This window comes from Manacus candei, unplaced genomic scaffold, assembly GCF_025592945.1.
Source record: "Manacus candei isolate 608988 ecotype Guabito, Panama unplaced genomic scaffold, ASM2559294v1 h1tg000003l, whole genome shotgun sequence".
In the NCBI taxonomy this organism is placed as follows: Eukaryota; Metazoa; Chordata; class Aves; order Passeriformes; family Pipridae; genus Manacus; species Manacus candei.
Window position 1 is genome coordinate 8,653,071 of NW_026138051.1, and position 26,399 is coordinate 8,679,469.

At 40.8% G+C, this 26,399-nt stretch overlaps 1 protein-coding gene across 2 annotated transcripts in view; it reads right to left on the reverse strand.

The window, feature by feature from the left end:
• The window catches only part of GRIA3 (glutamate ionotropic receptor AMPA type subunit 3), a 415,135-nt gene that overhangs the window by 331,637 nt on the left and 57,099 nt on the right, over nt 1-26,399 (reverse strand). For both annotated transcript variants that reach the window (XM_051788568.1, XM_051788560.1), the window contains exon 2: nt 2,513-2,647. The gene's annotated coding sequence lies outside the window, so the exon portion shown is untranslated. The remainder of the gene's footprint in view (nt 1-2,512; nt 2,648-26,399) is intronic.

Sequence of the window (26,399 nt, forward strand, 5' to 3'; positions counted from 1 at the left end):
ATGAAAGGAATTTACTTGCCATGATTTAATGTGTTTCCCATCCTGATAATTCTTTCTTCATTCCTGCTGTTTTAAACAAAACTAGCCAGAAGCACCATTTCTGCTTTTTACTTATAACTGCTGGCTGATAAAACAGAAACACATCCCAGGGGCACTTTATTATGTTATCTGCCCCCAGTTATTTTTAAGATGATTAATGATTTGATCACCAAAGCTATATAATAACTACAAAAGTTCTTTGATATTCCTAAACAACAACAATCTCCCCAATTTCTTAAAGCCCACTGAATAGACATGACTGTGTAGTCTGCTGTAAAACTGCTTGCAGACATCCTTAATGAAGGGTTAGCAAAGAACCACTGATTTATATTTTATCTTACTTGCATTTGGCTATACTATTTCTTGTTTGTTTAGAGAAGGCATTTTTAAATGATAGTTGCAACCCTCAAGCTCTGTTTAATGAATTGTAACTTTAACACATTCAAAGGCACATAAGTACAGCGTTTGCTAGTGTAGGCTGTTTGAGCTTCCAGTTTCCCTCCTTTGTTCCTTCCATCATCTCAGATCATGGTAAATCAGAAGACAAAGAGCAGCATTTTAGGAAGTATCTTAGAATTTCTTAAAATATAGCTACATTTTCATATTTGCAGTGCACAAGCTTCCTGTCACTCCCCCCTTCACGACTCGGCGGCAGTGCAGATTACACTGAAGAGGAGGGACCAGACCTCGTCCTTCCCTGCAAGACCCAGAGCCTCTAATCTTCCATACCTTTGTTCACCTTCTCAATACTCCCTCTGCTTCAGCCTCTGATTTTAAGCAAGTTGCCAGAGTTATTGCTACAGATGGATGGGCTGAGATGCAGGTTACACCCAGGTAAGCAGGACAATTGCTTGCACTATCCTGTGCTGCAGCAGGGAGCTGCTCAAGGAACTTGCTTGGCTAGAGGAGGCAGGATAGCAGCGACCAGCAGAGGCTAAATCATACTGCAGAGGAGTTGTGCACCAGACAGCACTGCACCAAGCAAAAGGAAAAAAACCAGTTCCTACCCCAAACAGTTTATTTTTGTAACACAAGAGGTGGATACAAACAGATGGGGAAGGAGGAGGGAATGAGAAGACACTTCGATCAGATCATCAGCACCCAAAGTGTTGTCAAGACTCTGGGAGGCAACCTGCCAAAACCAAACTTTAATGAGATTTTTAAGGGGGTGGATGCTCATTAATTTTAGACGAAAAAGTGTAAACATTAAGGGCTTACAAACCCAGTTCAGTTCAGAGAAGAAAATGCCATTCTACTGAGAGGAACAGCACTGCCTCTCTGAAGTGGGCACCAAGCACCAGCTGTGCATGTGTTGGCCTTCTCCAAAGGACTCTGGACAATCCTGACACCTCCTCACCCTCACATTTAAGACTCCTATGAAAGAAAAACAAATACACAGGCCAGGGGGACATTGCAGAGCTACCTGATTTCCTAAGTGTATCACAGATAGTTCTCTTTCAGGAAATGAGATGTGGACTTTATTTTATTTTTAAAGAAAGATTTCCATTACACTTTCAGAAGATCAGGGCTTTGTAAAGTCTGAGGTCCTGTTGATTTACAATATGAATAAATGTTAAGATTCTTTTTCAACTGCAATTTTCAAATATAATTAGAGAATTTTTATTATAAATCTAAAGCGATAGCTAATTGTTTTTTTTCTGTTCCAACACAAGGTCATCACTACACACAAAGAAGCAAGATAGATTTGGGGCACTGTTTGCTTAAGGGCTAATTCTCATTCCAAATAATGATTAACAGGAGATCAAAAAAGGATGATGTTGAATGGAGTAAAGCAATTAAATGATAAAATACAAATGGAAAACGAAAAGCATTTGTAGCTAAATGAACATACACCAAGTGACCAATGGTTTCAGGGGATTAGATTCTCATGGTAATAATTACATATTAATGTAATCAGTAACAGCCTATATTCATTATTCAGTGGAAATGAAATAAAAGCACACACAGTTCTCCCACAATGGATATTCAGTTTAGCTAAATTGCAAAACACAGAAACTTGGTACCAAGGAGTGCCCACTTGGAAGATGGTTTTGCTGCCCTTACCAGCCTGAACAGTGTTTTAGAGCACAGTTGGGATCAAGCATGGTTTGACCTGAGGATTTTGCAACTTTCAAAATTCTTGGGAAAAGAGATATTTATTAGATGTGGACACAGATACTCTTCCTTGCATGCAAATTAATTCATTTTCAAGCATACTGGACATGCACAAGTTTACACAGCACAGCTCAGAGTGATCAGCTCAGTCTTAAGTTCCCCAGGCTCTCATTTTAAGATAACAGAAGTGCCCTGGAATTTGCTTTAGCAACCTGTTCCACAGCAATACTAATCAGAATGTATTGTGATTGTGAAACCATGGATTAACACGGTGTACTCTGAGGCTGACACTTTCAGTTCTAGATTGACCACAGAGAGCTGTTTTCTTTCTTAAACTGAAGATATACTGCATCCTTACCATGCTGTTCATTCATCCTCTTGACAGGTGTGCTCTAGCAAGAAGTGCTGCAGTCAGCTCAGCTGTATCTATTTCACTGGCAGCTTCAGGGAAACACCCCCACACACAGCTCCAAGCTTCACTGGGCCTCCCAGCCTAAATAAATAAATAAATTTGGATGTTAGAGGTTTAAGGAAAATAAAAGCACTTCAGAAAGTGGTAAAAGCAGTTCATTAGACAAACTCGCTCTTCTTGTGTCAGAAAAGAACATCTTTCCACGTCTTTGCACTTGTGTCTGGGAGGAGATCAAACTACACTGCCATGACTGTGTGAGTTTGCCAATGAATACCAAAAATACTGTCTCCCCGGACAGAGGCCTGTGTTGAATAAAGCAGGAAATAGAAGTCTGTCCTTAGGATGAGATTTGCATACATCTGATATAAAATTGGAAAGTTCAAAAATGCCTCTCACTTCCTACTGACAGATGCTTCTTGATACAACTGCATCTCACGTGCCTCTGGGTACCTTGTGTGGTGCATGGCAAAGTACCAAATACCACAGAGAACCCAGCCTATGAGAGAATGAGGGCATCAGGCAGGTGCAAACTACAGCTCTTCTGAGCAGAGTTGCTGAACCCACATATTGATTCTTTTTTCCTTAATACGTAATTCCTTTGTTAGAAAAAAAAAAAAAAAAAGAAAGAAAAAAATGCATGTATGAACCTAAAACTCAAAGCTTTCTACCAAAATGCTACTGTCAGCAGCAGAAAGAGGCTGAGGCAGGAGCACAGCAATGAATGCAAGAGACAGAAAAATGACAGCAGGGAAAAGGAGGCAGTAACCTCACCAGCAGACAAGTATGAGAAAGGTTGTCTTACTCATATCCAAAGTATTTCCCTTACTTTTCATGCCAGAGCACCACCAAATATAAAATGAACAAATGTATAATTTTCATTCTTCTTATGTTCTATGACACCCTGCCCTGTTCCTGGCACTCATTTGCATATGTCTCATCAGAGCAGACTGGGGCATGACACTCTGATGCACCATTAGAAAGGACAAAGTCTACTGAGTACAAAAATGTCACCAGCCCCCTCCTCTCTCTTCTTGATCAAATGACAGGAAACCTGGAGTTTTGTTTGTTCATCAAACTGGGCCAAGAGAAGGAAAGCTATAGAGACAACCCATTACATCAGTAGAAGTCACTTCTCTCTCTCCCCTCCATGTTATCTCTCCTCCTAGCTTGTTCCTTCTCTTCCCCTCAGTCACTCCTCCCACCCCTGTTGAGAGAGGTGCTCATAGTCTTTACTCATCACTCTGCAACTTCTATTTTCTATCCCTTCTTTCCTCCTTCCTTGCAGTTCCTTTTAGCTGTTCCTGGCATTTCCTAGTCTCTCCTCTTAGAACACAAGCATGATTCAGCTGTTCCCATTTTAAAGCTCCTAACCTTTAACTAGACTTTGGTCTTCCATTTCATTTCCTCTCTAATACACTTCTTGCTTGCTATTTCTACCCCTCACTTGGCATTTTTCTGAATTTGTTCTAACTAAGATGAATGACAGTCTTATTCAAGTCTCAGAAACACGATTTTGTTCCCACTGCCCCATCCAACACTTCCATCATATGTGACCGTGGTGCTACTCTTGAAATGTCATCTTTTATCAATCCTTCTTCTCCTCTCACTTTTTGAGGTATCTTTGACATTATCTTAGGTGGAATTTCCTCACAAGTTCTGACAAGGCTTCACAAACACGATGACTTTGGCCTTCATTTTTCCCTCCTATAGCACTTCCCCAGCTGCAAGCTCACAGTTTGTCAGCAGAGAGAGAGGGGAGCTGAGTCAGAGATCCACTCCTCCTCTCTTTGCTCCAACAAAAGAAATTTATATGCATTCAGAAGTCTGTGGCCAACTTTGACTCTCTTGTCTCAACACTCTGGCATAATTTGTTCAGATCAGCACAGAGGGATTATAATCAGAAATACAAAACAAGGCTCTCAAATACAGATAAATGGTGTACCAGTAACTTTACATGAATTACAAAAATACCAATTAAAGATTGTTGATGGAATAAGCAGTAGTGTGAATCAACACCTGAGTGACAGTTAATTTTCAAAAAAGGTTGAGTGCTGTTTCCTGCTATGAATAACAGCCAGTGGGAGGGTGCAAGGAAGGACTATTCTCAACATCTCAATTCTAGCCTTAACTAGACAAAATTAACCACTGTCTCAGTGTACCATTTCCTGTGCACCATAATATAAAACCATTGAATAAAATCTCCCCTTCTAGACTGCCACTTTAATAAAAAGTACAACTTCAGAAGACACAGTCAATTTGTGCAGAAAACAAACAAATCCTTAAGGCTGCTGAGCAGAAAAAAAATGTGTTTCAGTGGCTGTAACTGAAAAAGCACAAATGCATCATAACAGAGTTAAAAACTGCTCAGGCTATGGAACCTCCTACAGTGAGTTTCTCATCCTCACCTAGAACAGAAGTTATCCAGTCTGGGGGATGAAGCCACAAAATCATTGACATCACATCCCTAACTATGGAATGATGGAAATATCATTTAAGACACAGCTTCTCTGACTCTGCAAAGTAAAGGGAGTTCTCTTCCTTAGACTTAGATGAAAATACAGTACTTTTGTTTAGCACTCATATAAAAAACAATATAAAACATATTTTGTGAAACTATCAGGATCTACAGTGATGGAAAAACCTTGTAATCCACTTACTGAGGTAATCAGAGAAAATGGATTAGTGAAACTGCATCACTAAATGTTCTAGAAAGCACCAAGAACAATTACAAAGTCTGGAAGTATAGGGTAACATTCTCAAAAAAGCAGGTTGTAACTCTAAATTAACTCATGACAAGGTACTGGCTACCTATCACTGGGAAAGTTGTTCTTCAAAGGGCTTTCCAGAGTCCAGTGTATAGGACAAAAATAACACTTCTTTGCTTCTTTTGTACAACAAAATGAAATCCCAATTTCTCCAAGAGGCAGAATGCAACGAGAGTGCATCACTGCCAAACATGCACCTTCACACTCTGATCCATGGGCAGAGTGTCCTTTGCACTTTTATCTGGGGATGTACTACATAATTCAGGAATGACACACTGTCAGAAGAAGCCTCTTCCACAGTCTCACTGGCACACCTCCTGTAGCTAAACACGAGCTAAGAGGGGCTGCACTTCAGCTACTTAAAAACTCACAGCTAAGGAAGGGCAATGATAAATAAATAATTTGTTGATTTTCTTTTCACTTGCTAGTGTTACAACTGGCAACCACCCTCAGTTTGGAAACATTCCTCACTGGGAATAAATTACAATTCCAGACCAGCCTGATCACTGACATAACAGAGCAGTGCTTGCATTTTGGTCACTGAATCTGAGGAACACTTTCCCAACAGCCTAATAAAGAACGAGATCAAGGTCCCATTTACAACAGTTGATGGCCCCTTTCCAGATAGTTCCTCTTCAAAGGAAAAGAAGGATTGATCTTTGCTGAGCCTCACACTCAAATTCAACAAAGTGCAGTTCAGAACTATGTGCTGAGAACACAAAATTTAGCCAGAAACTGAATACAGCTTACAGCTTGCAATATTATTCCTATCCTGGTGAACTTCAAAGTAGAGGTAGAACTGTTGGCCCACTTCCCACATAAAAAAAGTAAGCATGTCTCTGATTAACAGCACATCTTCATTTTCCTCCAAGATATACCCAAAATAATCCATGCTTTCTTGCCAATGGGATTATTATGAAAAATAAAAAAATTTTAGTCTAGTTTAAGAATACTGCAAATGTGAAATAAGCTAGGAACTTACATGAGACAAATACCAAACTGCTGATTTAGTTCAACCACACAACAAAATATGTTGCTATCATTTATGGCACATGTAACTGCTACTGAGATTGTATGAAGCATTAAAGATATTTATAACAGTCACTGATTCATTCCATTTCTTTTAGATTCAATACCTAAGAACATGAGAGGCTTAAAAGTGATGTTACCATCAAGATTTTTGGCTTCTTTAGGAATGTGCTTTGCTAGAGAGTAGGCTATGTGAGCCTACACATTCAATAGAAACTCCCACAAGTCAGGCTTGCGTGCAGACTCTGAAGATGGTGGTTTAACAGAGCCTGAATAAAGCCTGCAGCTGTCAGCCAGACATGCTCCATTCATTACTTCAGGAGTATTGTAGCCACTCTCTGAGAACTAAAGGAGTTTGTGTCCAATCATACCTTCCCTTCTTTTTCCAACACTCGGGCTCCAAGAGCAAGAACGTTTTTGGTGAAAGGACTTGAACCCTGTCTGCAATACTTCTGCTGAGAGCTCACTCCTGTTCCCATTTCAAGAACAAGGTATTTTTAGCTGTCTTTACGGAAGCTAAGCTAGATTTAGTCCACTCTTATTTTCCTCTCCTCCCTGGTCTTCTGGCAGTTCACTTGAACCTCAGAAGCCCCCAGCACACACTGCAGGTGCAATGTTGCCTTTCTGAGTACAAGTCTCAACACAACACTCCAACGACTCTACTGTAAAAAGCTGTGAGGAAGATGTCTCCTCTTGGATTCCTTGAATTTCTCACTGCTGGGCTTCATGCACCATTAGGACAAGAAACACAGACCTCTAACAATCCTTGAGATACCCATAAGCATACCCAGCATGTAACCATGCCTCACAAACATTCCAGAGACAAAAGTAATTAATTCAGGAATAGATCAAATAAAACATTTCCAGAAGATGGAAACACATTCTGCTGAATGCAGGAGTAATACTGGGTGCAAAAAAACTCTGCAGTAATAGTGCAGTGTTGTTCTTACCTGTACAGGGTCTAACCCCCAAAAGGAGCACTTTTGGAGGGTCAAATGAAAGGTTTCTCAATCCACAATTCCTAATGTTATCAAGAGCTCTGTCATGTAGCAGAGTGACATCTCACATTTCGGAATAGAACAGACTATTTCAGTTGGAAGGGACCCACCATGATCATCCAGTCCAACTGCCTGACCAGTTCAGGGTTGATCAAAAGTTAAAAAATGGTTCAAATGCCTCCTAAACACTGACAGGCTTGTGGAATCAACCACCTCTCTAGGAAGCCTGTTCCAATTTTTGATCATCCTCTCAGTAGAGAAATGCTTCCTAATTTTGACTGAACTGTATAAGCTTGGTGCTGCCCCAGAGATTTAAATGTTCTGAAATTTAAACGTGCACATCTACTAGCTTTAAAATGTATTTTCAAAGATACACCTCAAAAATCCCTTCCAAATCCAAGAGATTTAAAGAGACCATAGAAAATTTAAAAAACTATGAACACAGAAATGCCATAGGGCAGAACACAGCCATGTCCTCAGCTGCTTGTATAGGACTTCCAACAGCAAGAGAAAGGCAGGTCAGAAGCACAGTAATACATCAGCACATTAAGAACTGAAGCTCCCTCTGTACCACTCGTGTTACACAAAGACCAAGGACTATTTAAAGACCAAAGTTGACTCAGATGCACAATGTTCTGAAAGCGATCTGAGCCCTCTAGTGATGGAGAAAAATAGTGAACTGGCCACTCCTTCGAGTAAGAAAATGTTTCTCAGTACACTTCAAGGTGAAGTGATGATAACACTGCTGACTCCTTAAGTACATGACATCCTTGCATTTTTCCTTCTAATAAAACATAAACCAACAATACAGCTGAGCCATATGTGAAAAGTACAGAATTAATTAAGTACTTTTCCCCCTGTTTTATTTTGATCTTAGACTTTTTGGGAAGTGTTATGACCCTACTGCTACAGTAATTATTCGAATCCATTAATAGATTATGAACCACTAGCTCTCTTCCAGTGATATTCCATGTCATTTCCTATGACAGAACAAAAGTTTTATGGAGGGAATAAACTATCTGAATATGGGAGCCAACCACACAGACTTAAACCATGTTAACACATGAATTAACAACCAGATGCTTTCTTCTCACCCTGTTTTCCAGCTCATAATACTGACCTTACACTCATGGTATGGACCTCAGCCAAAATGAAGCAGACCAGTTGTGGTTTGAGTGTTTTTGAGCAAACAATCGTCCCTTCAAAGCTTCTATCCCTCTGCTGTACTAAACACCACCTCAGATAACATCAAGTGGTAAATTCTGGTCTGTAGGAAATATTCTTGTTTTAGGGTGGCCCAGTCAGCAACCATGGACCCAAATCAACCTTGGGAGCCCAGAGCGTCTCACACCCAGAGTGGCACAGCTGGACACCCAGCCTATCTACCCTGAGCCACAGCGAGCCGTGCCTCCACTCCAACAGACCTGGGCAGCATTCCACATCCCAGTTACTCCCGCAAGGCTGTGCAACAGTGCTCCAAGACGATTTTCTAACGCTTGCTAAGTGGTCTCACTTCTTCTGACAAAAACTGCATGGAGCTTCTGAGAACCATTTTTAATCATTCATGTACAAATTAAGGCCGTGATTTTTCCAAAGGTTTGAGAATCCATTGTCTTTTAATGCAGAGAGCCCAGCTCATAAATATTCCCTTTAAGAAAACCTGCTCCTTGAAAACAAGCTTTCAGCTACTCCCTGGTGAAAAACCCCTGCTGCATGTCAGGGAAGAGGGTGCTTTGGCTCACACCCAGGGCCCCCTAAGTGCCTCCACGATTAGTATTAGCTGAAGGTTTTTCAGCAACTCAGTTTTGGAGTTAAGTACCTACTGCTGAAGTCTCACTTAAGTATTCCTTTTAATCCCTCCCAAAGTGATTAGCAGCACACATTTGAATAGAAAACAGCAGACTCTCACTGCAGAGAATTCTGAAAATCCCCATGTGAGACCTCAAAAAGAGACAAGATAAAAATATTTGAGATAAGGGGGTAAAAAACCTTTTGGCCCAGCAAACATAGGTAGCAACAACTCAATTAATACAGGAGCAACAATTAAGATTAAATTTAGATATACAGATGTAGAGCTTCTGGTGATATTTTTAGTTAATTCACAGAATGCAAATAAAGTAGGTATGCCCCAGAAATTTTTAAGAATACAAGTATACTGACCCTTTGAACTACTTCGCATTATTTCAAGACTAACCTATCTAAAACAGGCTTTGGTTAGATACTGGAAAATGTCATTTTGCATTCTTTTTAGAGCCCTCCAGAGGACAACTTCATGTCTGTAAACAAACACTCCTGGCTAGTCCTTGGTGATACTAATAGGAGCCCCCATTAACCACCTGGAAAAAGATAATGATTACCTGTTTAGACTAGACCTCAGTAATTAGCAGCACTGCTAATATAAACAGTTAAATGCTAAGCACTAAAAACTAAACAAAAAAAAGCAAACAAAAAAGGAAGAAGATGGCCTGCATGCGAAGGGGACTCTAAGCTGTGCCTGTTACCACAAAGAAGTGCTGCAACAAAATAGGATGTTAAATTAGTTTCAAGAGACTGCAGTGGTGCATGAAATTATTTCTTATAGCATGCTGCATAGATCCATCCCCTGTGGGAACGCAGACCTCGGGCAGAGATAGCCACAGGAAAAGGGCTGTTCACAGGGGTTGCTCAAACCAAGATGCCTGGAGACACAGGGCATGTGAATTCCACTAACTGCTTTATTCCTGAAACACCAGTTTAAAATATCAACAGTGGTTGTTTTAAGTTTAGATCAGCTTCCATGAATAATTGCCTGGGTTTCTTTTCTGCAGCACTGAGTGCATGGCTAGATTTCAAATACTATTAGAACTTTAAATCTTTTTCCATATTGCTACTGCACTGATGGGTCAGGCAAAACTGTATTTTTTCCACAGCGATAAAGTAGTAGCAAAATGAAAGCCCATCAAGAAGAAAAGAACATATTTAAACCACCTCCTACCAAAATTATGGGTTTTTACATTGTCTTATTAAAGGAAAACCTGCACACTTGCCTTGTTCTGGATGCAAGCTGCTCTCGCTGCGTAGGCAACACACACTGGGGAGAAGTGGGCAGCTGCTCAGAGGAACAGTCCCTGCTGAGGCTCCTCCAGCCACCACCACCAATATCTTTCTGCACCAGCCCAGCCACAATTTGCAACACCAGGGAAAGCTGTGAACTCAAGGGGTGACCACAGCGAGGGGCAGCACAGAGCACTTCAGGCCAGGGGACACAGAGGTTCCACTCTCCATCCTTCCACAACCTGCAGCCTCACCCACACCAGCCTGAGGTCTCTTCTTACTCTCTGCTATCAGGACTGCAACAACTCCCAAACCCAAAGGTGGCAGGGGAGAGGTAGGATGTACAGTGTGGCAGGGGAGAGGCAGGGTGTACAGTGTGGCAGCACCACGTCACCCTAAAAACAAGAGTTCAGCTGCAAATATGGGAGTAGGCCTGTGCTGGTACCTTTGGTGGCACAAGGCTTGGGCTTACGTGCACCTGGTGTCTGTGTGCCAGCCTCTGTTGCCTGGTACAATGTACCCTTTCCTCTACTGCTGGTCTGAACACACACTTCTCTATAATCTCCAGTATTGTCATTGCCAGCAGTAATTAACACCGTTGTCCTCATTAAAGCTATTTTCAGCAATGCCATGTATTGTCCTTTTCCCCTGCTGTTGCCAGATGTGAAAAAGACCTTTTTGACACAGGTAAACATAACATTCCAAATAACCAGATATGGATAACTACTATTTCTAGGATCAGCTGTCAACATTTAACAAGAGATATGACTCCTCAAATAAAGTGAGAAGACAAAGTTTAAGCTTTTCTCCTCACAGATTGGACTGTGCTGGCACATAACCCAAAATACCCTCCTTTTCTTCTGATTTTCCAATTCAATGGAAGGTTAAAAGTGCCTGCAGGACAGTTGTTGATCAAATTTAAATCAAAGCAACAAACAAGAGCGATGGAGAGGAAAGACATCACACAGGCCCATCACACCAACTTCACATTTTCCCCTTGAGGCCTCACGAATTCTGGCCTGTTCTTAACTACGTGTGGAGTAATGATCCCAGCTGCCCTGGTGTCACTGCTTTGTGGAAACTGTATTTCCACAAATTTCTCTGTATTTTCTCAGAGAAGCTAATGCCACTCCAAGGGACAAAGTGTCCAAATGGGATCTATGTAGTCAGTTAGATTGAGGGCAGCTCGAAGGTCAGGCTTAAATAGCAGGTGTTTTGATGCCACATGTTCTGGCATGGCCATGTAGAAGTAGGGCACAGCAGTAGCCTAGAGGTTGGGGACCTGGAGGAGTTCAGTCCAGATGGTCCCTTGGGACAGAAACTTGTTTTAATGGATTAGGAAAGGGGCCAGCAGAGCTTCACCACCCGCTTATAGTCAGTCAGAAATTGTCCAACAGCAAATGGAGCCCAGGGATGAAGAGACCAGAAGCAAAACAAAACCCAGGAAGAGCAGAAGGCTCCTTGCAGCCCCACAGACACACGTGGAGTGCTCTGAAACGGGATGCAAATTTTAGAACACACATTCAGTCTGATGAAGACTAAGGATTGGTGCCATATAGCACTGCCTTCCCAAATCTGCAAGAATTGAGAGCTAAAGGGTGAAATTCAGGATTAAAGCCACCTGTTAACACAGATAAAGCTGATGACTCAAATCACAGGATTGTAAAGCAATGAAACAGAGTCACCAGTTATGCTAATCTTTTTACAGCCTCTTATCTGTTTAGAATGATGTATGAAAACACAACAATCTCCAGCATGGCTAGACCTTGGGAGGCCCTTCACCGTTACATTTAATTTAAAAGTTTTATAATGCTAATTAATAAACTTATCCAGTTAATTACACTATATTATTGTAACCAAGATAAAACTCTTGTTTGCAAAGGAAGGTCTAGGAAGATAGCAGTATTAAGTGACAAGCATGAGAGATTAATTTCTAAAATATTCCTCAATGTCTGACAAACTTTTAGACACCAAGACTGGCTAGGCAGCGACTCAAATTGTGCTCAGCTTGGATATTTGCCAGGTAGAGGGCCCCTATTATCCAACAGCCCTTTTGCCAAATTTGAACTAAAAGTGATTCAATTCTCCTTTCAATGAAGCACGGAAAACTTTTGCTGAGCACAGCTGACCAAATAAGCTTTTCTAACTAGTTTTTTTATTCTGAATACTTCCCTCGTGTGCACGTGCCCAGTGACTTGCAGAAGACCAAGCATGTGCTGCCCTGCCAGGGCAGAGGGAAGGAGACAGGCTGTGATAGTGCCTGAAACCCCCGGCATTCACACTTACTGCAAAACTTCCAACTCGGGGGAGAGGTTTGGACTAATCAACCTCAAAAGCAGATGAACACAAGGGATACTGGCACCAAATCATTTGTATGTTACTACTGCCCCCAGGAACTCAAAGCTGTTAAGGCTGGATATCCTATAGCACACACACACACTCCAAAAGCTCAGGCACTAGAGAATAACAAAGCAAAGTAAATAACTCCATTAATTAATGACTCTGTCCCTGAACTGTCTCACAATTTTGGGGGGAAATTCAAGCCAACTGTTGAAGTTGTCCAGATAGATGTAACTCAGAGAACCTGGAACATACTTCCTCTTTAGCAACAGTAAAAATGAAACTTCTGAGGCTCTCAGTGACATTGGAAAGAAAAGTAAAACCTTTCTAGTGTTACAATAATATTGCACAAAAACTTACAGCCTGATGGTGTTCTGCAAGGAAAAGTGAGAAAGTAATTACTAACATATTTTTAAGTGGGAATTTGACCAAAATTATACACCGCCTATAATATCATGCAACATTAATTGTTTTTTCATTATAGCAGGCTGTTCTTTAAGATGTTTAATTTACAGCATTTTTGACAGCACTGTGAGTGAGTCCACAAAAATGGTACTGCTTGCATTGGAAGCAAATATCAAGTCTAGATTTTGTTTGTTTTAAAGTATGTGCTTCCAGGCACAAGCAAATCCTCTATATCTTACATTGCCCTTTGCAAGAATGGATGGCAATACTTCTCCTTCCATAACCAAGTTTGTATATAAAAACTTAATCCTGGAAGGACTGACCTCACCTCCCAGGTTTTCACCCTGGAAAGAGATTCTTTGCATTTATTTATTTATTTAAAACAAACAACCAAACCCTCAGAAACCAAAACAAGAAAGCTGGTAAAATGTGATGTGATGAAAACCAATGGAAAATACCTGCTTACACAATTGTTTATACAACTGTTTGTTTACACAGAATTGTTTATACAATTTTGTAAAAAAGCAACTATTACTGTAATTCAGAAATGTATGTCTAGACAGAGAGATGCTGAGCAACTTCATACAACAGGTAGGCATTAGGATTTGGAGAGTCAATAAATATCAGGCTCCATTCAAAAACTAGGTTACCATTAGCAAAGAATAAGCAAAGCTTTTCAAATACTGCACCACAGGATGTAATGTAGCTCAGGAAATAATGGATTTTTGTTCTTTATGACAAGTTCTGTCCTTCTGAGATGAGGGTGATAAATTAGTTAAAAGCACAAAGCAGCCAGAGAACTGAAAGATGTAAGATTTTTCAAGAAGCTGTGATTCTTCAAGAAGCTGTGTTAGAGCTTGTGCCAGCAGCTCTTGCCAAACACAGGCACAATTAGCCAAAGTGAATCTGCAAAAGTCTGCAGGGAAAATAAAAAGGGGCAGGAAGATAAGGAGATGGGAAATGGCTCATCAGATCTCGTGTTTGAACTGTGAAACAGCAGAAAATAGGATGGTCATGTAGCAAAGAGGAAAAAACAAGATTATTGAGCAAAATAGAACATGAGAAGAGATAGTAAATGGATATAGAAACATTGTAAGAAAAAACAGATAGGTGAATATACAGGTCTTTTCAAAACCCTGAGGATGTATCACACAGAACATCAGGAAACAAGGCAGTCTGTGATTGCATGCCCAAGAGGAAAGAAAGCTATAAGGAGGAGATAACTGGTGCTAGGACAACAGATGTTCTCCCTTAAGGACAGCCATGGCAGAGTCTGCATGTTCACTGAAAACACTGCTGGGAGGACTCTGGTTTGGTTACAGGGACAGGCTGTGTGTGTGTGTCTGTGTTGACAGGCTTACTTAGACTCCCTTCAGTAATCATATCATGGTATCAAGAAAGAAAGGTGGGAGAGAACAACAAACAGAACAGCTATCTCCATGTGCTTGAGTTATTAGCGCAAAGAGACAACTTTGCAGAGCTCAGTAGTAATTACTTGGCATAAAGAGGAACAGAATCAGGCAGCAGTAAAAACAAAACAAAACAAAACAAAACAAACCACAGCACTAAACAGCCTTCCAGCTAGCATGACTACAAACTCTTGGAACTGCTGACCTCAGAAGTGGCAACATCCAGACATGGGCTTAGGGAAATACATTATTAGAAAGAGTATTATTCAGCTTTACCAGGAAGGCACAGCATAAAGCTACCATGCAGAAGCAAAACAGGATTGGCTTTTGTGTAAAACAGCTGCCTATGCTTAAAACTCTGCCTGTTTATGGTAATGATGGAAAGAGCAAACCAAAGTGAAAGGGTTAAATTACAAAAGCCAACGAAATATCAGTTGTTTGTGCCCTCATTACTAACCTCCTCTCGTGCTGCTGCCCCTGCTCCTGAGGACCCATCACAGGTCCATGCTCCAAATGCACAAAATGCCAGTGCTATGGCAACAGAATACAAGGTATAAACCAAAACTTGCAAGGTGCATATAGACAGTGCAGGGCTTGACATCCCAGAGAAGTAAGGCCTAGAAACTTCTCCAAATGTGGAGGGAGATTAAGTCACAACACAGCAACAAAAAACTCTGAAAGACTCCAAGCCCATTTGTCCTGAATTTGAAAAGAAGCAGCAGATTCTGGGGAATTCCCTGAGAAAGGTCAGGAGTCATTTTTTGTCCGCAAGCAGCACGCCCTCGACCCTTTTATGTCCTGTAAAGCCAAGTAGAAGGCCACTAGTGTCTTCAGCCCAAACCCAGTAATAAAGGCAGCAATAAACAAATAATCCTAGCTGGAGGGACAGAGAGCAGAGGGAAAGACAGGTGTATCTGCATGGACCTCCTCTTCTGCCCTTCAGTCTCCTTCATTTACAAAGGACAGCAGTTTCAAAGCAGCGCTCTTTTATAAAGCAGCACTTTCTAGAGAGTCTGTACTAATTGGATCATGTCTCTCTAGAGGTTTTCCAACACTGACATAGTGTTAGCATTCCTCTTAACCTTTTAATATCATAAAGTGAATATAAGCTACAGCTCTAAAGCGAGATCAAGTAAAATATCCTTGAAACTACTGGTTTCATCGAGTGCATCCCAAGGCACTACCAATATTGCAGTAAGTTTTCCTCTTTTTGGCCAAGAAATCACAACCAAATATCAAAGGATTTACCAAGAAGCAGGACATAAATGACACAGATTAGGATGAGGGGGAAGCAGATGACAGAGCAAATTTTTAGAGTGCTGCTGACTCTCCTCCGTGCAGGGTTATCTTGGCCCCCCAGCGTCCCTCAGCCAGTTCTGAGTGTGCTCTGCAGACAGGTCACAGCCTCTGTCATCCAGCACACAGTGCCCTGATCTCCTCTTATCCAGAGGCAAACTTTTAGATCTAATCAGCACTGCCTATCTTGCAGAAATAATGAGAAAGAGTATGCCCTGTTCCATAACTGAATATCATTCTGCAGCAGCTTCATTGGTCAATCTTATCTTCAGAATTATAAATCAGAGAGATGGATGTATAGCCTGAGAAATTTTCCATTTTCCTCAAAGAAAAAAAGCAAAACTGAGACTACTCAGCACTGTCTGCTCTCGGAAGTCAGAACTATAAAAATGCTACCAGCAGCACAGAAGATGATTTGAGTTTACTTTGTATGGTGAACAACTGCAGCAGAGAACACTTTGTTGGTGTTCTAGGGCCAGCCAGCTTTTTGGTAACCAATAAATTAAAATGTCCTTTCTGACAGCCACTGCACAGGCTTCTCAGCAGGGAAATGTTTGTTTGTTTTAACTGAATTTATTTCCTAGGCTCACTGGGGAAGGAGAAAGAGAACTTCTAGCTCTGAATGCATGCTGGTAAATATGTACTGACTGCTAAAAATGCATTATGGTCAGTGGTCCTCCACTTTTTGCTGTAGGTGTCTTCAGACCTACAAACATTTTGTCACACTTCTTTCCCAGTGGCTCAGAAAAGGGGAATGTTATTCCAAACCACATTGCTCCATTACATACAAGCAAGTCTTTCTAGTACTCAAGTTAGCTTGAGAAATCCAATATTATCTGTGCCTATATATTTTACAGGGACTTTTTAATGTTGTACAAATATGTTATGTGGTTTTCTTTTTTTTTTTAAAAAGCACCAAAACAACAGCAAAAAGCCCCTACTAGTTTGTAATAAAGCTATTACTCATCTATTACGTGCTACAGCACCACTCCACAGCAAATTTTCTGAACAAGATTACGAATAGGTCTCTGATTTTTCTTGAGTTTATAGTTATAGAATTACCAGAATGCCTGAAGCAAACAGAAAGTAATGCACCAGCTAAGAAAGCTTTTCTTGATTTAGAAAGGGATCGTGGGCCATGCAGTCACTACTGAGCTTTTTGCAGGGTTCAGCAAAGGTGTAGAATGAATGAGCAGACCCAAGAGCCTTCAGTGAACAGGAGCTCCATAGGCAAAAAAATGTATTTCTGCTCACTGAAACAGACCTACAGTGCTTTCAGTAAAATATATTTTAAACGGGCATAAGTTGATTTCTTTTTCAATTTTGTATTAGGAGAATCCTGCACTTCAAGGGATCAAAACATTGGATTATTCCGAGGAAACATTACCCTCAGTCTACACTACAGCCAAAGTGTCAGTCTCTTCAGGCAGGATTCAGCTAACCTAATAGAGGCATATGGAAATTTGTCTGTATAAGCTTGCCACCTGAGGCTGTCTTTATCATCACGAGGGAGAAACAGGCGCCTTCAGAGGGAAATTCACCTCAGACATACTTCAGCTAAAATTTATATACGAACCTGATCTTTAGATACACAACATTTCATAAGTATGTTTTTTCCCCCCAAATTCAGAATACAGTAAACAAACAGGCAGAAACTAGTTATGGTCAGAGGGGAAAGCAAAGGCACATAACATTAGAAGGCAACAATTTTCAACAAGATGGTGATTTTGAGTTGAATATCTCCTTGAAACTCATACAGCACTTGGGTCAAAATGATTTAACAACACTGCAAGGAGTTTAACCTTCTCGAGCAAAGAGCAGATAGGGAGTGACTCATCATTTAGCACCAGTTTGAATTAGATTATTCTATCCTAAGCTATTAATTCCTTACCTTTGGAAAACAAACATATTCATGTTTGGAGTTCACCACCATATTCTGCCTCCCTGTGAAACTTCACTAATAGCAATTCTAAACCAGTATTTCCCTACATGACTGCAAATTGCTTTCACTGCACACTCAAATTACGTGAATTTTCCCTTTATGATGGTTCCTTCAGTTCTCATTCAGAATAAGTAGCATCTGGTGCAGTACTTAGTGGGCAACTGATGTCCTTTTTTAATGTGTTCCAGAAGAGACAGATACACAAAGCATGAGGAAATAGTGATTAACTTTCTGCTGCCCGTAGTCTCCCAGAGCTTACTCGTATTTCATTTAATGGTTATACACTCAAGCAAAGATAACTGTGTATTGTTTATGTGATGACTTTGCCTCCTCTTAAACATGAGAGGAGACACTTGAAGCTAAGTTCTAACATAAAGCGAGAGGCACAGAACTGATTAATCACTGGAAAGGGAATATCATTCCGGAAAAAAAAAAAACCTGCTCAGTGATTCACTGTCACTTGCCATGCCCAGCTGGGAAAAGTTGGTTGGAATAAAACAGCTACTAAATGAGACCTAAAGCCAGATCAGCCTGAGCAAGCACTGAAGAGATATAACAACCAGCATGGTTTTTCAGACAAGGCAGAGGTAACAGAGATGCTGGTGGCCCTCATGGAACTCTGGTCTGAGGAGAAGAGTATAAACTTTCCAGTAGAAATGCCTGGGTTTGAGACTCTGTTCACACTTCATGCTCTGGTAGCAGGGGCTGTGTGCCCCACTCCAGCAGCTCCACATACAGCTCACACACTAAGTTCACTGCATGGATGAGGATAGAACACCTTACCAGGGTATCTAAAGAAAGTGTTCGCCAGAACAGACATACTCATGGTTTCAGTCTCATTCAATAAAGCCTGAGATCTCAGCCCCCAGGGGTTGTCTCCTAATGATTTCCAGAACATCAATCTCAGAAAGTGTTTCTTTTCTTCTTGTGGAGAGCAAAGAGCTCCTTTATGTCTTCATCAAGAGCAGAAAATGTTTACAGGAATGAACAAATGAGCCAAGGCACCTCACTGCTTCAAAGTACACACAGTACTGTACCTTACTGCACACCAGAAACAGAATATTAACATCAACATTATTAGCCAGCAATTTGACTCAAAGAAGTGACTGTACCACAGTAAAAGTACTGAAATGATACCTTTTACCAGCATCTAAGCTAACTCAAATATCTTTATGTCACATTCCTGTGGCTGCAGAGCAAAGAAAAACATCTAGAACGGTGAGAAGTTGTACCTGCCCATACTATGCCATTTTATCTCAGCCTTCTGCAATCTCATCCAGCTGTAAAGGAAGAATAACTCAAAAATCATGGCTCATTGAATCAGTTACAGAGGAAGGAGAATGAATGGACCCTTCCCCACTCAATCGTGACTATTTGCAGAGGAAATTGTGCTGAAATAATGGTTTATCAGACACCTCTAGCTGTGCAAGACCCTGCTGTGCCTATCCACTAAAACAGGCATCCAGCAGCACGTGGCTGATCCAGAAAATCCTTCCCCTGATTCTCCCAACAGCAACTGCTCTCTTTCCCCTTTGCTTTCTAGACTCACTCTACTCTCTTGCTTCAAGCTGGCTTGGCCTGCCCACTGGGCAGCCTCCTCTGGAAGCATCTGAATGTGGGGACAGGTCCTGGAGCTCCTCCTCAGCCCACATTCACCAGACTGGAGGCTCCTGGTTGAGGTACATTCTTCTACTATGGCTCTGTCCATCTTCAGCATCTCCTTTCAGTCTTCTGTGGTTAGCACAAAGTATGCTCTCCTGTTGTTGTTCCATCCTCCTCCTCTGTATTTAACACTGTCCCCAGTCCCCAGGCTGTTTGCTGTTATATGTGCAGTTCAGGATTCACGTCTTCATCCCTTCTCCCCCACTGATCTATTTTTTCATTGTTCTAATTTTGTGAATTTCTCCTATAAATTTTTACTTTTGTCCACAGTTTAACGTAGGCTTTAAGTTAATGATGTGTTCAGTTTAAGATAAGCCTTTTTTTGGCTATTTATGACCTTTTTTTTACCAGAAAACTTCCAAATGCTTGTTGGTTGAACCCTCCTGTGCCAAGATTATTAAGCATTTCACCCCTGACTTCTCACGATGGTTTAATAGTTGACATCAGACCAAGTGTCTGCTCTCCAGTCTGTGTTAATACAGTTCACCTGCTCGGGTAACTTGTTTTCTTACCTGATTGCATGACCTATGTTAAGCATAATTACATAAAAGCTAAGAAGCAGCAAAGCACAAGTGGCTTAAATGTCACAACCCCCCCCAAAAAAGCTGTTATTTAAATGGTTTTTAAAAATGTCAGTTGGTCAGTCAAGCGCAAAATTAAAAAAAATAAGGCCTTTGAGTAATTTATTCCTTTAAAACAGGACCTCTACTTTTAAAGAGGTCTTCACTCAAATACATGCCTTGACTTAGGAACCTGAGCTCTCCTGGGTAAGGACAACATTATAGTCTGTTCAGAATACTTCATTTTGTTTTCATTATTAAATACATGCAAATAAGACAGATGTAGATGCAGAACTGCATTTATACTGAATGTGTCATCAACTCCATCTAAACCCACGACATCAACGCTACAGCATTTCTATTTCTTCATTAAAATAATTACTCAAAGAAAGACTGTCCTTACTGCTAACAGAGAACATCTTCACTTTAATTTGAACTGGAAGGAGCAAAATCATATGGACTGTAACAAAGCAGCTGACAGTCATTTACTGCTGTGGCTTTTGGCACAAGCCTCGATCCATGTCTTTCATTAGGAACAGAAGTGGGATGGTTTCCATTCACCTGAAAGCCACTGGTTTCATTGCAACACGTGGCAGAAAAGCCACTGGGTTCTATGATGCATGTGAAAAACAGAGAGATAATTGATGAAAATAGTCTGTTTAATAAATATTCTGCTGCCAAGTGATGTGACTAATGCAGTGCTAGGGAAAAAAAAAGCCCCACAACCTGGCACACTGAGAACATTCAGTTCACACAAGGCCTAGAAAATGTCTTGAACCAATCCAGTTCTGTACTCCAAACTTGTTTTTAGTTTTTGAGATGCTCTGCTAGAAAGAAAGATTAATCATTCACACCGTCACATCACCCCAGCTCAAAGAGGACAGCACAACACTGGGCACGCTGAGGAGACCATTTACCAAATTACCAAATTACAATTTACCGAATGCCGGTTCCTTTGCTGCCATTGACCTGATTCCATCTCCAAATTCAAGTCAATCCAAAGTAAAGCACTCACAGAAAGGGCAGCCTTTCTCCAAGCCATTAAAAGCATGATTGCTTCAAGCTCAGAAATCGACCTTTTTAGAATTCTAAAAAAGTATGTTTTGTCATTAGAAAAGTTAAGTCTATCTCCAGCCTCAAGCAGAGAGCCTATCTTTAAAACAGAAATGTCCTATTTCATACTAGGGGAAAAAAATTGTTGTTTATTTTCAAAAAACCCTAGAGGAACATGTGATTCATTGGTTGTTTACTTAAGCAAATTTTTAAGCCGCTGGAGATTCATCTATTGCTAATTCAAAAGTTGGCACAATTAATGCAAATATTTGTTCCGAAGTGGTATAGATTAATGGGGAGGGGGAGTGGGGGAAGAGGAAAAAAAAATAAAAATCAAAGGATCATGAAGAAGCAAATATCTTCTGATAATCTGCCACTCAACTGCCCTTATTTTTGAAGTATATTTTGCATAACTTTTGAAAGCTGACGGAAATCACCACCTTCTTGTAGGCAGCTGGTTCATGCAGAGGGACGTGAATTGGGAAATTTGTAAGGCAAGAATAAATGAAGGGTTTTTTTAATTTAGAAATAGTTCTACATGTGCACAGTAGATTTCTGAAGAGCCTCATTAATCGTGTCATTCCTATGAATAAGGAGACAATCACATGGTTTTCAGTTTCAGGCTCTGCAAAGGGTAGGTCTCATCAGGGAGTTCAAAGGACTGGGCTTTCCTGCTCTGGAAGTTTTAGAACCTTATCACAATCTTGTTTTGTCTCATGGCTTCCACTCATAAAGATTCAGAGTCACCACAAAACCCCCTCTGCTGCTTTAAGACACCGCCTATTTTGCCTAGAAACAAGAATAATTCTGTTTCTGGGTGGGTTCCAGCAAGGCCACTGAAAAGAGTGCATCCAACATGCCCTCATCGGGGAGGGTCCCAACAGCCCAGATCCCACCTCCAGCACCAGGATGAAGATGTGGTGGGTCAGAGTGACATGGCCAGAAGGCAGCACTGACCAACCCCATCACAGCCAAGACTCTTCAGTCCAACATCTGCCACCTTCCCCAGTCCCCCCGTGCGAGTTCCATGGCTCTGCTCCTTCACTGCATGGAAATAGTGTCAGCTGCCAAGGGAATCCTGGGTTTGGTGGTGGTTATCTTGCCATTTAGGGGAGAAATGGAGTGGGGGCAAACCTTCCTCCCAGACCCCAGATGTGGCTAAGATATTTTGGCTCAGATCTCCTCCCTAGGTCAGGGGAACAACCAACCTAAGCAGCCATTTGTAATTTTTCAAGAAATCTTTTTAAGCTTTCATGAAGAACGGCAAGTCTTCTTAAAGACTTTATGAAGACCAACCAAGTTTAAAATAAACATGCCATAAAGAAAAAGTGAAGCAAGACAGCAGAGAGAAAGAAGAAAGAGTTCACAAAAAAGGACACATGAGTTAGGAAAGATTCTGAAATAAATTTGGAAGAAGTATAGCTGGCAGTGTTAGATATCAAGAAGCTTTTTCTCAAAGTATAGAAGGGGACTCAGCCAAGGATGAAGAAAGATCATTTCAGAAAGGAATGAGAAATACAGCCACAGAGGATGGTAAAGCAATTCAAGCATTAAATGAATACTTACATGTTTACAACAGAGATGCCTAAAAATCTGTCAGATGACACTGGCTATATATCTGCTATCGTGAAAGAATTCAGAAGCAGTTAAGGAACAGCATTAAGCTAACTGGAGTAGTGGAAATGAAGGACAAGGCCACTGGAGAGCCTCGAGCACTCTCCAGCTGAATCCCAGTCCCGGCAGTGCCCATGGGAACGTGGGCTCAGCCGGGCAACTGCAGGGTGGCACCGGGGGACGGTGCCCAGCACTGGCACTGCTCTGCCCACTGAGGTCTGAGGGAGGGGAGCCCTGACCCTCACAGGAACTGATAGCAAAGTCATAGCAGATACTAAATTCAACTAACCTCCTTAAAAAACAAAAAATAAATAAATTAACCCCCCCCACACCTTCAGTTGGTTTGACCATTCAAACAAACACCCGGGTGGGCAGGACTCATGTTGATCAGAAAAGTGCAACTTTAAATGGGAAAATTCCACCCAATTCAGCCTCTTAACAGTTGCAGGGTGTTTCATGTGTGTTCGTGCAGACAGTGATGCTCCCCTTAAGAGGCTTAACTTCACAGTAAGTCTCTTATTGCCTCCACATTTATTTTCACACTAATGGCTCAATCAACATGACTACAGAATAGAAAATGAGAAAAAAAGTTCAATAAAAAGACAACAAAAGTGATTTTCAGCTCCAACAGGCTTCAAAGCTCAGAAGGAAAACTGAGCTAATATGTAGTGAATCACTTACTTAATGAATTTAGCCTCCTTCTGTTTGCTAATTGTCCAACAATGCTTGGCATTTTTCACACACACTCCTTATTTGGAATTATTTGCAAAATATCTCTTTCAAATAATTCTGAGATTCCAGATTGCTCACAAGCAGTTCATTGTGACTACGAAATATTTAAATAAATAAATAAATAAATTAGGCTGCCTGGTTTGCCTGGTGTTGCACAGCATACTTTTCACTTCCCAGAGTGGACAGCATTTAGTCTCAGAACTGGGCAGGTCTGTGTCCACAGGCTGAAAGTGCAGTTTTCACACATTTCTCTAAATGTAAATTTAAAATTTGTTTTTCCCCCCACACATCCTCTATAAAATCATTTAACAGGTAGCTGACAAACAACATATATACAAAGGTTTTTTAAAAACCACTGAAGCTATTATTTCAACTGCTTATATCTATTCAGATTTTAAATTACTATGACTGACAAGTCTCTCAGGGCATAGCATCCTGAAGGTTGGCTCCTGAAAGTACAGGTGCTTAATTTTTTCCCCAATCAAGCAGCCCCAGAATTGTTCCTGGGAATGCAGCCACCTTGCCTATAGCTATTGCTGTGTTGAGAGCCACCGTATGAATAACTTTGTAGGCTTCTTTCATGTATGATAATTGATAATTATACAAACAGTATCAGAGCAAAGGCAAGAACCCCTGTAGTTCACCTCCAGATGAAAGCCTCCACCCCAGAAAGCCTACAAATATTTCAGTGTGCTGTATAAAGCAGAACTGTGTGGAGGCAAAGAGAAGCCCAGCAGAAAACATAAGCTGATGATGTCGACCCCTGATCCCCTGTGAGATGAGGGCTTCAGTCATACTGAAAGCTGCCCCCATCAACCTAACTTTGGAAAGCAATCCTGTTGAACAGGTATCTCTCTTCTTTCCCTTTGCCAGGTTAAAAGAATGAGATGAAGAAAAAAGGGGCGCAGAGGGGAGGGAGACGTGCATCAGAAGATGACAACAAGCAAAACGTTTGTTAAACCATGCAGGTTTTGGCCTGAAGCATCCCCAGGTGTTTCACAAAATCATTCCTGAAAAGATCTCTTAGTCTTTGTAGAGAAGGATAAAGGTGTTTCATGTAATCCTCAGATTCATAGGGCAACAAAATATTTGTTTTTTCATTGTAAGCATTTATGTGTAAGATTCTTTATGTTGTGGATCTAATCACATTTACAGTAGTCCATGGGAAAAACTAACTTGGAATTCCAGACATGCCTCTACAAACAATATCTGTGGCAGCTCACTCCAACTCATACATTATTTTTATTCCAACGGTGCCCTCTCCTTAGTGCTGTTAGATTTTTTTTTTCTTTTGAAAAGGAGTATTCCTCTTTTGTAATTTCAGCCTTCTTATTTCTGACAGAAAGGAGGCAGAAGGGATCTGCATTTGCTGAGAATATAAGCTTCAAGTTAGGCACAATTTTGCTAAATTACAATTTGCTTTGTCAAATAACTAGGCATCCTCAGCTGATCATGTTTTAAATAGGACTGGCTCCTTTTAAACAAATCACTTGAAAGCCTGGTTCAGAGTTATTTAAAGTGGCTGGTATTTTATGACACCACGAATGCTGCACAATGCAACTGCTGAGCTTTAAAAACACAGAAACTAGAAAGTGGGTACAAGAAACTACCATCTGTCTCTCTAAACAATTATCGTCCTGCCATCTGTCTATACACTGGATAATGTTTCTGCTGTCGGTAATATTTGGTTGAAAAAGCTCTCTCTATGGATACTGAGAAGAGGAAACCATTGTAAGAAAAACAAAAATATATTGCTGATCATTCAAGTTTCTCTTTTCCACAAGCAAACCTGCCATGGCACTGTGTTCTACTGTTAGACAAAACATGAAGGGTACATTGCAACAATATTGATCTCCTAATAACGACAAGCTACTTCTCCACCATTATTCATTAGGTCCTTACTATGTTTAATATAAAAAGCACATGAAAAGCCTAAAACCAAATTCAAACCAGGAATAGGATGACAAAAAGTATCTTTGAAATTTGCTTTGGACTTCTCCACTTCTGTTTTTGTCCATGCCAGAGCAGCCACCCAGCAGATGAGCAGTTTAAGCCCTCCAATGAACCTGGTGGCTGCAGTCCTGCATTGTCCAAACTGAAAAGGGATTTAGATCCCAACACAGGATGGACAGAAAGCAGGAATTCCCTTGTGGATCCATAAACTACTGAGGCTCCTGCTCCCCAGCATATTTCAGCTATTCTGGAAGGGCAGAATTACTGCCAAAAGAACTTACATGAAAGACACCCTCAAGAAGTCTTTTGCCAGATCATCAGTTCCTCCCAACACTTCAGGTTTTTCCCTGTACTTTCCAACCTTTGAGATGAAGTCCTGTGTAGAAACACACTGCTGGGTATTACCTACACAACAAAGCCTACAATATAATCTTGAATTTGAGCACAGCAGAATTACCCTTTGATTAGGTCATTAATATCTTTATTGTAACTGTGCTTATTAGTGCTACAGTGCAATTGCAAGGCCCATCCCTGCAACTTGGATCACCCAAGACCTTTCATCTAGACTCAAAAGCATAATGAAAGGCTGCATTTGTTTTCAGGCTGTGGCAATTCCTCCATATCTGGCTCCTGTGGAGTCAAATGAATGCAGCAGCAGACACAATAATGGAACCAGCATCTGTTTAAAGTCTAAGCAAAGTGATAATGAGATCTGTAAAATCTGCTGAATGTTTTATTAAATAAATCAGCCATAATTCTTGTTGGGGAAGAAGAAAAGATACAGGATTCCAGGTTTCATGAAGAGATTAACACACTGTTTTTTCCCCTTCTAGAAAAATTAACTAATTTAGATGAGGGGGAAATAGTTTCATGATCTAATTCTAACCCTTTATGACATAAACAAGTAACCAAAAGATTTCAGCCTTTTGGCAACCTCTAATCAGTAAAGGTCCAGTGACAGAGCAGATGCATTTAAAGTCAAGGACAGATGGAAGGCAGGGGCAGGTGCAGGTATGGGGGTATAACCTTCATTTGAACCTCA